The following is a 12,809-nucleotide window of genomic DNA, read 5'->3' on the forward strand; positions in this document are numbered from 1 at the left end:
CAAACACTGGGGCTGATTTCTCCAGCCTGCCCCAATATACCTGACCCCTGTACCACATTGCAACTGGCAATTTACTCCAGCCTCTACCCCAGCTACATATAGGCACCCTGGAACTCTTCCTATGTGACACCATCTACCCTCCCATTACAATTACTTTCTATAATTACTATTTGCTGTCAAAGAGACTGTCAGGACCTTTCACTTTCAGAATACAATATAAACAAGAGAATGGTTTATTGCCCAATGCCAGTTCTGTGCTACAGGACAACTGTCAAAGTGAAGTTGGGCTCTGTATTTGTGAGGGTGCCCTGAACAGAACTTCCCCTCCAAAACACAGAGCTCTGCTATTTCATTAAACAAAACGAGCTGGACAGCCAACCTGTATCTCCCTGGAAAACCTGGTCCAATCTAAGGTCTGATCCTCACCCTGAATCCTTAGCCCTTAGCTCGTACGCAGAAGCTGACAGCAGAAAGCAAACTTCATTGACGTTGTTGACACCATATGCGAGATGAGAAATACTCACTTGTTCAATTACCCCCCACAACCACTCCTGTGCTCAACAATCTCTCAAAAGCAGGTTCTGGACAAAAACAGAGAATGATGAGTGATCCTGAAATCAGTATTCCACCTGATGGCCCTGGGAAGCTTGCCAATTGAACAACAGCTTAATAGGAAGAGAAAGCCTGTTCTTCTGCTTATTCCATTATCTAATGATGAAAGAGCAATGTGACAGAGGCATACACAGCCTGAGAAAGGTATGATGAATAGTGAAGTTAGTAATGCAAAAGAAATGATGAATCAATGTTTTGAAGGATCTCTGCAAATGTTTTGATCTATAAAATGTAGAATGAGGGACAAGTGTGAGGTGATGCACTTTGGTAGGAGTAACCAGAAGGCAAAGTACAGGACTAATGGTAAGATTCTTAGTAGTGTAGATGAGCAGAGAGATCTCGGTGTCCATGTACACAGATACTTGAAAGTTGCCACCAAGTTTGACAGGGTTGTTAAGAAGGCATGCAGTGTTTTAGCTTTTATTAATAGAGGGATCGAGTTCCAGAACCAAGAGGTTATGCTGCAGCTGTACAAAACTCTGGTGCGGCCGCACTTGGAGTATTGTGCACAGTTCTGGTCACTGCATTATAAGAAGGATGTGGAAGCTTTGGAAAGGGTGCAGAGGAGATTTAATAGGATGTTGCCTGGTATGGAGGGAAGGTCTTACGAGGAAAGGCTGAGGGACTTGAGGCTGTTTTCATTAGAGAGAAGAAGGTTGAGAGGTGACTTAATTGAAACATATAAAATAATCAGAGGGTTAGATAGGGTGGATAGGGAGAGCCTTTTTCCTAGGATGGTGACGGTGAGCATGAGGGGGCACAACTTTAAATTGAGGGGTGAAAGATATAGGACAGATGTCAGAGGTAGTTTCTTTACTCAGAGAGTAGTAAGGGAATGGAACGCTTTGCCTGCAACGGTAGTAGATTCGCTGACTTTAGGTACATTTAAGTCATCATTGGATAAGCATATGGACGTACATGGAATAGTGTAGGGTAGATGGGCTTGAGATCGGTATGACAGGTCGGCACAACATCGAGGGCTGAAGGGCCTGTACTGTGCTGTAATGTTCTATGTTCTATGTTCTATTAAATCTGAAAAATTGGGTATTGTCTGAACTTTCGCAGTCAATTTATGATATTAGGAATGTGCAAAGTTTATCAAATGGATTGCCAAGTTAATATACTTGTATTGGAGTATTTCTGGCACTTTCAAAGTACCCACAAAAATCTGCTGTTAGTCAATGGCTAGAATGACTAACAATTACAGAAAAAGAAAAAGAGATTAGATACAGAGATTAGTAATACATCATGCAGTTTAAATGTAAGATTCATGCAATGAAACACAATAAATTGGTGTTTTGTCGGTCTCTGGCATGGTTGCAAGATTTTGCAGCATCATGAAATGTATTGTTTCAACTAGGAAGAAAAGAACAAACTGACACCATAAGGCTGGTTTTAGCCTTTATTATTTATCATTATTTAACTCAACCATGGAGTGATGTAGTGGAAATATAAGTGAAAGATATTTATGCCTTTCATCCTAATATGGATCTTTCACATTCCTGACTCCATTCAGAATCCTATGACAGGAACAGCAAAACTCCTTAGTTTAAAATGCTGATGAAAACACAAAGGTGGTGTTTAAGTGTTCCATGATATCTTCTGTTAACTGTTTCGTAGAATGAACACAGCAGGCCAAGCAGCATCTTAGGAGCACAAAAGCTGACATTTTGGGCCTACACCTTTCATCAGAAGGGTCTAGGCCTGAAACATCAGCTTTTGTGCTCCTAAGATGCTGCTTGTCCTGCTGTGTTCATCCAGCTTCACACTTTGTAATCTCAGATTCTCTAGCATCTGCAGTTCCCATTATCACTGTTTCATAGAATGTACTGTTTCATCCATTTACGCAATTGTAAAAGATGTTGATTTTGTTACTTTGGATTTAAATCTACACAGCTGTAAAAGCCATAGTTATTGGACTTGTAGATCATTTCTGAAGTGTTTTCTCTTAAAGTAGGCTTTGTAATTATTGATTATTTGCTAAGAATGTGTGTGATATAAGGTTAGCCATTGCTTTCTCTTGTATGCCTGTGGAAACAACCATTGGAGGTTTGTAGTTGAGGTAGAGTGCTCCTCCCCTCTATACTTAGTATGAGGGCCTGTTCTGTTTATATTGGTATATGATGAACTGTTCATGAACCTTATTAACAAGAAGAGCTGCTTGTCTAAACAACAAGATGCAGTTTACTGCATGAAAGCAGCAAATGTATGTTATTTTAACAAGTTATGAATAGTTACAAAGACTATCAGGAACCAAAGCTGACTCTAATGAGATCTGTTGCTGAAACCGCAGATTTATCACCCATAACTCTGTGACATCATCAAATTGGATGGAGCGTAATGCAGTCTCCAATATTAACCATTCCAGAATCAGTAATTTATACAACATTCCCACACCCACCCCCAAGCATTTTTCCCCATAGGTAATATTTATACTTTCAAATATAACTGCTCTTAGATTTGCAAAGACCCTATCTGACTGCCAGGCTCAGAAGCAGGTGGTCTGGAGCCTTCACAATCTTATGGAACATATTCCCTTTGGGCTTAAAAGAATGGTAGGTCATTGGCTTTGTAATGGCTAACCTTGATTACTGTAATTAATTTCTCCAATCATAGAATCCTTACAGTGTAGAAACAAGTCCTTCAGCCCAAAAGTCTATACTGGCCATACTGACATATGGATGATGATCAGATAGTGTAGGGGGAGGGACTTAGTTTAGTTCACGGGTCGGTGCAACATCGAGGGCCGAAGGGCCTGTTCTGTGCTGCATTGGTCTATGTTCTATGTTCTGTGTTCTATCACCCTCAGAGTATCCCAACCAAACCTTTCCCCCGATAACCCAACCTAATCTACACATCCCTGAACTCTACGGGCAATTTAGCATGGCCAATCCATCTAGCCTGCACATCTTTGGACTTTATTTCTTGGATGTTATTCCTATTGTACCCAGTATCTGTTCCAATACATTGTCTGGAGGAGTCTTAATTTCATGAGCAATCCTTTCCTACTAAATCAGCTAATTATCTGAAAGCATCATCTATAGGCTCATTAATATCATGGATGTCTCTCATGGAAGATGGCTACCCCATTGAAGCAAATACTTTCTTCCCAATAATTTCTTCTTCATGGCAGTGTCTTGAGTCTCTGGACATGTGTAAATTTATTCATGGAATGTGATGTGCTGTGCTGGCTAGGCCAGCATTTACTTTCCCATCCCTAATTGCCCGGATGTTCAATTCCAAGTCCACCACAGTGTTGTGAGCCTGGAGTCATATGGAGGCCAGATCAGGTAAGGATGGCAGATTCCCTTCCCTTAAGAACACCAGTGAATGAGATGGCTTTTTTCCCCAATTGACATTGGTTTCATGGTCATTGTTAGGATGTCTTAATTTGAAATTTTAAATTGAATCCAAATTCCACCGTGCGTCCCCAGATGATTACCTGGTCTCTGCATTAATGGTCTCATGGTAATACCACCCGCCCATTACCTCACATGTAGCTTACCTCCAGTTTTTTCATGCAAATCTTTATGCTCAGTTGGCAAATCATCGACATTGAAGTATGTAAGCTGTTGGATGGATTGGATGTCATTATTCACCTTTGTGGACATTGCCCTCATGTTTACTTCTCCCGGCAAACTTTGCAGGTTGTCCTCTGCATTTGAACAAGGAGCAGTACAGCACAGCAACAGGCCATTCGACCCATCAAGCCTGTGCTGACACATGGTGCCTTTTTAAACTAAACATTTTTGACTCTACAAGGTCCATGTCTCTACGTTCCTTGCACATTAAAGCTGTGGTCAGGTGATCAGCAGCAGAAATGACTACAAAGACTGGTTACCAAATACAATCAAGCATGCTGAGAATTTAGGCCAAGCTATTTTAAACTCTAACCTAGGATAAACTGCAGCCAGGATTCATTGGGACCTGTCCTGTAAGCTATGACCTACAATTTCCTGTGTTGACCAAATAAGAACCATTTATGGTGGACTCCTAGACATTGTGGCACCACTATTACCTTAAGTCGAGTGCGGTATACAACTGTTTATCGCTAGGTATAAACATTTGGGAGCTGTTTATCAGTAAACTCCATTGGCTGGGATTGAACAGATGACCAGGTTTGGTCAATTCATTGGCTGAGTGCCAGAGAAGTTTCTGGAAAGTGAAAACACTTTAAGATATAAGTTACCAGTGCAAAGGATGGAGCCCTCAAGGCAAACATTTGAGAAGTACATACCCTCATGTTCACTTCAGAAAAGATAAAGAACCATGAGACAAGTTTGACAAAGCCAAAAATTGGCCACTTCACTCAAATCGGAGTGGTATTTTTTTCAAGTTATAGTGTTAAAGTCAGAATTAGAGTTAAACGTGAATTAAGTTAGGGGTAAGGTAAAGTGAAGTTAAATGAAGTGAGTTAAAGTTAAAGTTAAGCTAGATGAAGTAAGAAGTAAATGTTGAAATGCATGTATGTTTTATATTGAGTATTGATATCTAAAGAGTTCAATAAAGACGTGTTTTTTAAATTAAAGCCTGGGACAACTCCTCATTTTTTTTGCCTGTCACAAAGGGGAAGAATACCTGGGTCAAAGGCTTGAGCACTTCCTTCAGGTAACACTGTCAAGGTATGGCATCCGCCTTGCTATTGTATTTGCCCCTACTGCCCCTTCTTCCAGAGACTTAGCACCCTCTGTGTAAACCACATGTCCCTCACATCTTTAAACTTTCCCCCTTACTTTAAATCTATGTCTCTTAGCAATTTACATTTCTAACCTGTGGAAACAACTCTGACTATTCATTCTGTCCATGCTTCTCATAATTTTGCAAACCTTAATTTGCTTTTATGACATCTGAAGTAGAAAGCATTTTGATGTAAAGTCACAGACTTACTGCTAACAGAATGAACCAATTTTTCCTGCCAAACTAGGTAATACCAAAATATGATTACTTATTTTTGCGTTCCACTAGCTACCAAGAAGCTCAAAGAAATCATCTACCAATTGCCTCTTTACTGGTTAGTCAACAATGATTTATTTCATAACTAATTGTTCCCTTGAAACTAATTTAATACCTGATAATGCAAGACAGTTGAGCTAAAGAAATGCGTACAGTCTCAAAAGTGACAAGTGTTGCTAATGAATTACATGCACATTTTTCAACTCTGTGTGCAGTAGTTCTCGCAGCAGATCTTTCCCCTGGAGACCTAAGCTCATCTCTGACACTCATCCCCACAACAAATCTAAAATTAATGGGACGCCCCCTGGGATAAATAAGCGCTGTCACATTCAGGTCAGTTGAATCACTAATTTCCCCATAATGCCTCTGGTATCTTTTTCATTGGGAGATGTTCTATCACATTGACCCCTTTGTAGGAGTAAGCTTTTGCAAGCACTTTTTTCCAGCTCTACAACAGTGTCCTACATTAATACATCTTCTGCATGTGACCAATAGTTTTGCAGAAATAGTATTATTTTATCATAGCTGGACAATGCTTGTGTCTGCAGGTTTTTATTGTTCCACAGCACTGACATTGTTCTTTGTCCTGTAATAAGTCTAACAAAGATTCAACAAAGATTCAACAATAATCTTGTCTCATTGTAATTCTGATGTCCAAGTTCTTCATTCTCAGTCTTCTATTAATTTGCAGAGGTCATTATTTAAATTGTCTACGGATTTCGCTGAATACCAAACTCTTCTGTTGAATCTTGCCCTTTGTAGAATATTGATTGATCAATGGCTAAGATAATTATCTAAAGTGATTAAAACTTCTTCAAAAGCATCTGACTTTCTTTCATATTTTTTATGATTTCTAATATAATCAGTTTTATATTCTATTGAATATAAGAGATTTTCCCTATTTGGCTCGAGATTTAGCGTTTAATTTTATAGCAATTCTGTAGCTTCAGAACAGTTTTCTTTACAATGTCCAGTACTGTTTGACTCATCTCAGACATTAAATCTGTGCGATAGTACTTTTTCTTCTCCCTTTTCCTCATGCGTGGATATTTATCCCTCGTATTTTAACACTGTTTAAAATTTGCCTCATTTTAGATACTGTTTGTAATCTGCTCACATTTAAGCTTTAAATCTCACAACAGACAATATTGTTTTAATTCCCTTGTTCGAAGACTTTTTCAAAATTTTAAGATCTGTATTGTTGCAATTTTGTGTTCTTGCTCTTGGTTAAAACTTTTCAAACTCTGTATTACATTAAAGCAATATCATATTATTTCCAGCTAAGCTGAAGTGCCTTTACTTCCTTAAAATGTAAAATTGTGCTAATAGCAATATTGTATCCTGTACTGTTTCCTTGGGGTTTCTTGTCAAAGTAATATTTTCCCATTTTCTGCAGCCAAAGGCAAAATGGATGCTTTCGCACAATGTATGGTCCGGAGCAGAATGCATGTTTCTGCCTTTAACATTTTCATGTAGATTATGTGTCTGCAGGGAACATAGATACTCACAGATGCATCAAAAGTCAGCAATGAACCTAGATCCTACAAAGTCATAGCACTGAATGGAGCAACATTGGAGAGAAACAAAAGCCAGATCAGGAGCTGTAAAATGAATTGTGCACAAAGCACACACAAAAATGAGTTTACATAATGAAGATATGGTAGACTCTCAGGATAACAATCAGTGCACTAGTGACATGCAAAACTTAATGCATCTACAAGATGGGAATACTTCACTGTGAAATCTAACTCACTATAATGTAACATCACCAAAATATCCAAAAGGATTCCAAACTACCTACACAGTATGCACACTTTTGAACTGTGAAATTTTCAATTATTACTTCTGTTTGCAAAAGTAGTTTTACAAATACTGTAATGCTTTTGCATTTTCACTTTTAGTGAAAATATGTTTTCTTGGGAAAACAAAGGAATGTAGTGTGAGTGTTTTAAGGGATGTGTTGTTTTAAGAGTTTGATATGCTAATGAATCAAGACCAACAATGTAAACAACATAGCCAGCTGCCAGACGTAGAGTAACAATGATAGCGCTAACAGAAGCTTACACACATTGTCAATAAAATGTGAATCTGGAGGAGCACAGCAGGCTGGACAGCATCTGAGGAGCATAACAGCAACATTTTGGGTCAGGACCATTCATCAGGACAGGGGAGGGGGAAGACAGCTCAGAAATAAATAGAGGGAGGGAGTGGGGCAGGGGGAAGGTAGGTGGGATGCTGATTGATGGATGCAGGTATAGAGATTGGCCAATAGGAAGAGTGGGGCAGATGCATGAGAAGGAAGATGGACAGGTTGTGTCAGCTCAAGGAGGCGGGGATGAGAGGAGGGGGCTGGCCCCTCCCACCTCACTGACCAATCCCCTCCAGTCCCTACCAATACTCACCTATTGCTATCCACTTACCGTCCCCAGCCCCACCCCTCCTCTCTCTATTTGTTTCTTAGCACCCTTCCCCCTCCCCCATTTCTGAAGAAGCGTCCCAAACTAAAACATCAACTTTGCTGCTCCTCCAATGCTGCCTGGCCTGCTGTGTTCCTCCAGCTCCACACTGTGTTATCTCTGACTCCAAGTGCATCTGCCGTTCTTACTGTCTCAGAACTACATATAGACAGCTTTGAAAGGTCTTAACATTATCAATAAAACAAAGTCTCAATCTTTTTTCTTTTCACTTCTGTCTTAACCTGAAATAACTCTCCTGAGGCCATGATCCTATTACCAAGCCACCCTATATAAGATAACAAAGTGTGGGGCTGGATGCTCATCCAGCTTCACACTTTGTTATCTTGGATTCTCCAGCATCTGCAGTTCCCATTATCTCTCTCACCAAGCCACCCTTTATCTACTGTGGAGAGTTTTTGACACTGATCCAATTCCCTCAGAGCCAGCTCTCAGAGTGAATCGGATGTCTGATACTCCAGTTCTCATCACTCAGCCAGGGCTCCCTGATTGGAACAGATTAACAGTCCCAATCAATGAAATCGTATTCGATGTGAATAAAAACCAAAAGAACTGAGGGTGCTTTTTTTTACATTCACTGCCCCATCTCCTCCAGACATGTCCACACTGAAGAAGTTTTGCTTCTCTCTTTGGCAGCATTTTCATTCCAATCTTTCTTCTTTTCCACTGACTGTTCTGAGGAAGGATCACTGGACACAAAATGTTAACTCTGATATTTTCTTCACACTTGTTGCCAGACCTTTTCCAGCAACTTCTGTTTTTGTTCATATTTTGCGAGGTCCTCCTGGCTGACCTGTTTACAATCACTACAAACCATTTAATTTCTTATTTATCTGACTCTTTTCAGTTCTGATGACCTGATGTTCTTCTAAGTTCTGACAGCTTTAAAACTTTTGTGTAAATTCTGACAGCATGGAGACTTCTGATAGTAAATCCTTCTGCGGGCTGAAACTCTCCCCTTGAAATGAAACTGGATTCTTAATTGGACTCAAAAAATAAATGACCCCTGCTCTGTTTTCTCTGTATTTCATAAAAGTTTGACTTTATAAACATTTCATTCATGAACATTATAGGTTTCCTGTTTGGCAATTAACTTAGGTCATATGCCTTTTTTGGAAATTATGCCTTTAGTTACTGTTCCACATGACTTCTTTTTGATAAGTTACCTTCAGGGACTGATACCACAGATCTTTTCTACCTCTACTCTGAACTCAAATTTCAAGTTGCAATCTAAATCCATTATCACACATGATGATGTTTAAAAAGTTTTTTTTGCTAATAACTTTAAACTAGTGTGGGTCTTGCTGGGTTACAAAGTAGGGAGTAAATAATGTATCAAATTTAGCTTCTTTATCCCTAGATATTCTAGGCTTGAACAATTTAAATAACTTGAACAGAATTATTGTTTTTCGACATTAAATTTTTAGTTGTTCAAACCAACTTTAGACTTTAATCAGCTTTAATGATATCTAGGTTATACTAAGCAGAGCAACCAAACTTTAGATGAACACTAAATAGATATTTTGTCTGTCAAAGGCAGCTGGTAAATAAAGACAAATTTTGAGTGCTATGGGACCAGCTGTCCAGAATGTTAAGTCTTGAGACAAGACTCCATGAAACAACAAAAAAAAGTGATGTGCATAACTGAGTTATCCTGGTAAACTTTAAAACAGCCATGAGCAGCAAGGGGCATAAGAGTATTTAAAGGAACCAAATGTTGGGAGGCACGCTTAAGAACCACAAAGAAAAATGTTCTTCAGAAAAGGTTTAGGCCTGAAACATCAGCTTTCCTGCTCCTCTGATGCTGCTTGGCCCATTGTGTTCATCCAGCTCTACACCTTGTTATCTCAGATTCTGCAGCATCTGCAGTTCCTACTATCTCTCAAGTAAAATGTTATTGTTGGTTTGGAAACTCGGAGGCTGAAATCTCTAGGATGGATCGCTGTGTTTTGTTCCTACATGACTGTATCTCATTACAGTTTAATTTCAAACTCCTTATTAGTTGACTACAAAGCTACAAAAACTAAACTACAAAACTACAGTGAAAATAAAACTGCATCACAAATGATCGTGGCCATTTATGAGACAACAGCCAAATGTTGGAAAAAGTCCAATGTTTGTTCTTTTTTAATTCAGCCTGGAAGATGTGTAATGTGAGAATGCTCAGAGTGACCCATGTTAGCTGCAAATAATATTCAGGTTTCATCTATTGATTAAAAATAGACAACATTAACTAACAAATGTTATTCATTTGTTTTGCTGTTCTAAGATTGAGTGTAGAATTAGCCCAAGGTCCCCCAAGTCATAAAACTCACTAGACCTTTCACCTTATTAAGAAACATATTAGCAAGAAAAACCAATTATAGCAAGCTAGCCTGATGCAATAATGCTAGCATGCTTACTAGGGCAGTGAATTCATGTTAAGCTAATCATTACTGTTACTTTATTTGTAGACACCGCCTCAAAATATTAATCAAATGTTAGTGAATTTCCCATGGCATTGCCTTAGGTAAGTCAGGAAATAGAGTGAATTTTGGCCCATTTACGGACGTTTATTTTTTAATCATTGACAAGCTCTGAGCTTCAGCAGCTAGACCAGTATTTATTGCCAACCACTAATTTCCCTTGAGAAGATGGTGAGCTGCCAAAGATGCATAGTGTACTTACAGTGCCGCGAGGGAGAGATTTCTTGGAATTCAACTCAGCCATTGTGAAAGAACAGCAATATGGTTCAAAGGCATAATGGTGTGTGACTTGTAGGGGATCTTGCAGTTGGCAGTTCTCCTTTACATCTACTGCCTTGTCCTTTTATCCGGTTGACTTTTTCAAGCCTTGGCTGAGGACTTGAAAAATACTGTCAGCAAATTGTGACAGTGCATCTTGCTGATTGTATACACTGCTGCTACTGTGCTGCTGGTAGCGGGAATGAATGTTTAATGTGGTAGTCGGAGAGCTAATCAAGTGGGTGTTTTGCCCTAAAAAATGCTGAGCTATTTGAGTATTGTACACTTATCCAGGCAAGTAAAGTATATTTCATCAAGCCATTGACTTGTGCCTTTGAGGAATTGAGAGTTGAGTTTCTCACCATGAAATTGTCAGAACCTGACATAATCTGCCAAAACCTAAATGGCTGATATAATTATGCTACAGATCAATCATTTCCGCAGGATGCTGCTGATGAGGTGTTGAGCAATGCTCATGCTCATGAAAGAAACACAGACATTACTGAAGAAACTCAGCAGGTCTGGCAGCATCTGTGGAGAGAGAAAGCAGAGTTAGCATTTTGAGTCAATAGGACTTCTTCAGAACTGAAAGGTGTGGGAAAAATTTTTTGGGGCTCAGTTTGCTGTCACCAACATATGCGTGCTGTACATCACTTTAAAATCATGCATGCACAGATTTCGGGGAATGATGCTGGGATGGGGAGTGGGGTCAAGGTGGTATAAAGGGTTAAGAAGATCAGGACAGGGTCATGGGTAAAGATCGGGAGAGGACACAATGGGGAAGAGATCTGGTCAGGATGGGGGTTGAAGATCGGTACGGAGTAGGAAGGGGAGAGATTGGGATGCAGTGGGAGATGAGGGGTAGAGGAGATAAAAGAGTCAGGGGAGCACAGAAGGGAGACAAAGGGAGAGGGCCTCCTGGGTCTTAGGCCTTCCTCGTGCCACTCCCTCCTATGTCCTGAGCTGTTCCAGGCTCTCTTCCCTTCACACTCCAAGGTTACTCCCATTTTGAGTCCAGCATCCCTCTCCTGACCATTGAAGTCCAGTTCAAAATCATGTGTTTCTTGATGCATAGACAGTAATATATGTGTGCATGGCATCACATGTAATTTCTATGTGATAAAGTCAGTGCTGGGAATCAAGAAGTTCAAATGGATATGCATATGTAGTTTCCAATTTATCAAACTCTGCCTCATCGTTAATTTTTTGACAGAGGTGGGGGATTAAGAGGGCAGATGGTGTAGAGGGTTAGTAATCCTAACCTAGCCCTGTTGCAGTTGAGACAGTAAGAAAATGATGTAAAATGCATGTGATTTAAATTGTGAAAGGCAGCAAACCCCCTGTCTCCACTAACAGCAAAACAAATAAGCTACAAACTAGACAAGGTGTAAGGGGCTGTGTCAGAGAATGTATAAAATCTGGAGAACAGACACAATGCAGTCACTCACTGAAGTTATGGAATTCAATGTTGAGACCTCGAGGCTGAACAGTACCTCAGCAGAAAATGAGATGTTTTTCCCTCAATTTGAGTTGTGCTTCACTGGAACTTTGATACAGGTCAAGGATAGAGATATTAACTGTTTCTCTCCCCACAGATGCTGTCAAATCTGCTGAGCTTCTCCAGCATTCTTTGTGCTTGTTTCAAATTTACAGCACCTGCAGCATTTTGCTGTTGAGCATGAAAAATGAAAGCCTAAGTTTCTATTTTATGTGAGATTATCAATGAGTGACACTTGTGTGGGTTAAATATAACTTGCCAATTATCAGCCAAGCCCTGAATACTGTTCAGGTCTTGTTGCATGCAGGCACAGATCACTTCAGGATCTGAGGAATCATGACTGGCACTGAACATTGAGCAATCATCAGCGAACATCCCGATGTTGGAACTTATGATGGAGGAAACATCATTGATAATGTGGTTGAAGGTAGTTGGGCCTTAGATATTGTGCTGAGGAACTCTCAGGATAGCCTGGGGCTGAGATGATCAGCCTCCAGCCCCCACTCAATTGCCACAGCATCAGCTGTCAGCTCTCCAAATCCCATTTGA

Source organism: Stegostoma tigrinum, chromosome 17 (assembly GCF_030684315.1).
Source record: "Stegostoma tigrinum isolate sSteTig4 chromosome 17, sSteTig4.hap1, whole genome shotgun sequence".
Taxonomy (NCBI): Eukaryota; Metazoa; Chordata; class Chondrichthyes; order Orectolobiformes; family Stegostomatidae; genus Stegostoma; species Stegostoma tigrinum.